At 32.0% G+C, this 3,703-nt stretch overlaps 1 non-coding gene across 1 annotated transcript; it reads left to right on the top strand.

Annotated features, from left to right (window-relative positions):
* Nucleotides 1–2,556: 2,556 nt before the first annotated feature.
* Nucleotides 2,557–2,629, top strand: TRNAG-GCC. The gene has a single exon. It is a non-coding gene; the product is annotated as a tRNA-Gly (tRNA).
* The last annotated feature ends 1,074 nt before the right edge of the window (nucleotides 2,630–3,703 follow it).

Raw genomic sequence — 3,703 nt, 5'->3', positions numbered from 1 at the left:
ATGATAAAGAAGTCAAAGCATACTGATACCAAAAGACATCAAAACACAAAAAAAGACAGCAGGATAAGAAACAAGGAATAATGGATCTCAAAACAACTAGAAAACAATGAACAAAATGACAATTGTAAATCCTTGTTTACCAATAATTACATCAAACATAAATGGATTAAATTCTCCAATCAAAAGACAAAGAATGGCTGAATGGATAAAAAAAACAGGATCCAAAAATATGCTGCCTACCAGACACTGACTTTAGCTTTAAAGACACACAAACCTACAAGGAAGGGATGGAAAAAGACATTTTAGGTAAATGGTAACAACAACAACAACAAAAAGCAGGGTAGCTATACTTATATCTGACTTTAAACTAAAAATAGTAAACAAAGACAAAGAGGGTCATTGTATAATGATAAAGGAGTCAATTCATACAGAAGATATAACAGTTGTAAATATCTAAGCACCAAACATTGGAGCACCTAAATATATAAAGCAAAAAAATAACACAGCTCAAAGGAGAAATAAACAGCAATACACTAATAGTTGGGGATTTTAATAACCCACTCTCAACAATGGATAAGTTATCCAGACAAAGACAATAAAGAAACAGCAGACTTGAACAATACTGTAGACCAAATGGACCTAATAGACATATAGAACATTGTATCCAGCAACAACGGAATACACATTGTTCTCAAGCACACATGGAACATTTTCTAAGATAGACCAAATGTCAGGCCACAAAACAAGTCTTAGCAAATCAGGAAGACTGAAAGCATACCAAGTATCTCCTCTGATCACAATGGCATAAAACTAGAAATCAGTAGCAAAAGGAAAACTGTAAAATTAAGCAACATTCTTTTGAACCACTAATGAATACAAAAAAAAAATTAAAGGGGAAATTAAAAAGTTTATTGAGACAAACAGAAATGGAAATGCAACATACCAGAACTTATGGCATTCAGCAAAAACAGTTGTAAGAGGAAAGTTCATGGCAATAAATGCCTACATTAAGAAGCAAGGAAACAATCTAACTCTACACCTTAAGGAACTAGGAAAAAAGAACAAATTGAGGCCAAAGTTAGCAGAGGGAAGGAAATAATAAGATTAGGGCAGAAATAAATAAAATAAAGAATAGAAAATATTAACCAAACTAAGAGATAAATAAAATTGACAAACCTTAGCTACACTAAACAAGGGGGAAAAAAAAGAAGACTGAAATCAACAAAAGTATAATGAAAAAGAGAATATTACAACGGATATCACAGAAATACAAGGAAAATAAGAGGCTACTATGAAAAACTATACACCAACAAACTGGACAACTTCTTTGAAACATACAACCTACAAAGACTGAATCAGTAACAAAGAGAAAATCTGAGTAGCCTAATTACTAGTAAATAGATTGAACCAGTAATCAAAAATCTCTCAATGAATAAAAGCCCAGCACCAGATGGTTTCATTAGTGAATTTTACCAAACATTTAAAGGATTAATACCAATCCTTCTCAAAAGCTTCCAAAAAATTGAAGAGGAGGGAACATGCCCAAACTTATTTTACAAGGCCAGCATTATTCTGATAACACAGCCAGATAAGGACAATACTAGAAAATAAAACTATAGGCCAATATCCCTGATGAATATAGATGAAAAAAATCTCAACAAAATCCTAGCAAACCGAATTCAGCATCACATTAAAAGTATTATTCTCATGATTAACTGAGATTTATTCCTGGGATGCTGATGGTTCAACATACACAATCAATCAATGTGATATATCGCATTAAAAGAATGAAAGAAAAAAAATGATTTCATCATCTCAATAGACACAGAAAAAGTATTTGACAAAATTCAACATCCATTCATGATTAAAACATTTAAAAATTAGGCATAAAAGGAATATATCTCAATATAATAAAGGACATATATGACAAACCCACAGCTAATATCATACTCAATGGTGAAAGGTTGAAAGATTTTCCTCTAAAATCAGGAACAAGACAAGGGTGCTCCTCTCACCATACCTATTCAGCATAGTACTGGAAGCCCTACCTAGAGCAATCAGGCAAGAAAAAGAAATAAAAGGCATCAGAATTGGAAAAGAAGAAGTAAAGTTAACTCTACTTTCAGATTACATGGACTTTACATATTTTAAAAATCCTAGAGACTGAACCAAAAAAACTGTTAAAACTAATCAATGAATTCTGTAAAGTTGTAGGATATAAAATTAACATACAAAATTCACAGTGTTTCTATACACCAACAAAAAAATTCCTTAAAAAAAAAAAAAGAAATGATCACATTTACAATAGGTTCAACAACAGTAAAATACTTAGGAGTAACTTTAACCAAGAAAGTGAAAGATCTCTACTCTGAAAACAAGACATTGATAAAAGAAATCAAAGAAGGCACTAATAAATGGAAAGGTATCATGTGTTCATGAATTGGAAGAATTAAGTGTTAAAATGTCAATGCTACCAAAAGATATCTATAGATTCGAGGCAACTATCAAGATTCCAATGGTAATTTTTACAGAAATAGAAAAAACACTCCAGGGACTTCCCTGGTGGTCCAGTGGTTAAGACTCTGCACTGCCAATGCAGGGGGCACAGGTTTGATCCCTGGTCAGGGAACTAAGATCCCGCATGCCACATGGTGTGACCAAAAAAAAAAAAGAAAAAGAAAAAACACTCTAAAAGTTTATGTGAAACCACAAAGACCCTGAATAGCCAATGAAATCCCAAGATAGAACAAAGCAGGAGGTAACACATTTCCTGATTTCAAGCTATATTACAAAGCTATAATAATTCAAACAGTATAGTACTGGCATAAAAACAAATAGACCAACAAAACCAAATCAACAGCCCAGAAATAAACTCAAGTGTATATGATCGACTAATATTCAACAGTGGAGAAAAGACAGTCTGTTCAATAAATGGTGCTGGGAAAACTGGATAGTCACATGTAAAAGAATGAAACTTGACACCTATTTTACACCACTCATAAAAATTAACTTGAAATGGATTAAAGACTTAAATGTAAGACATAAACTCCCAGAAGAAAGCATTAGAATAAAGCTCCTTGACATGGGCTTTGGTAATAATTTTTTGGAAATTACACCTAAAGCATAAGCAACAAAATAAAAAAAAAAAGTGAGACTACATCAAACTAAAAAGCTTCTGCACAGCAAAAGAAACCATCAACAAAATGAAAAGACTACCTATGAAATGGGAAAAAATTTTTGCAAACTTTATATCTGATAAGGGGTTAATAATAAATATATAATGGCAAAAAATCAAATAATCCAATTAAAAATTAGGCAAAGGAAAAGTGAGTGGACATTTTTTTCAAAGAAGATACACAAATGGCCTACAGGCACAAGCATACCATGGAGATATTGGGTGTTTGGTTCCAGACCACCACAATAAAAGCAAATATCATGAAGTATGTCATACAAATTTTTTGGTTTCCCAGTGCATATATAAAATTTATGTTACACTATACTGTAATTAAGTGTGCAGTAGCATTATGTATAAAAAAACAATGTACATACCTTAATTAAAAAATATTTCATCGCTAAAAACTGCTATCCATTATCTGAGCTTCAATGAGTCATAATCTTTTTGCAACAGTAGCATCAATGATCACGGATCATATCACCACAACAAGTATAATAATAATGAAGAAGTCTGAAATATATGCGGGGA

This window comes from Balaenoptera musculus, chromosome 2, assembly GCF_009873245.2.
Source record: "Balaenoptera musculus isolate JJ_BM4_2016_0621 chromosome 2, mBalMus1.pri.v3, whole genome shotgun sequence".
Classification (NCBI taxonomy): domain Eukaryota; kingdom Metazoa; phylum Chordata; class Mammalia; order Artiodactyla; family Balaenopteridae; genus Balaenoptera; species Balaenoptera musculus.
The sequence above is the reverse complement of the archived record's forward strand: the minus strand, read 5'-3'. Positions and strand labels throughout refer to the sequence as shown.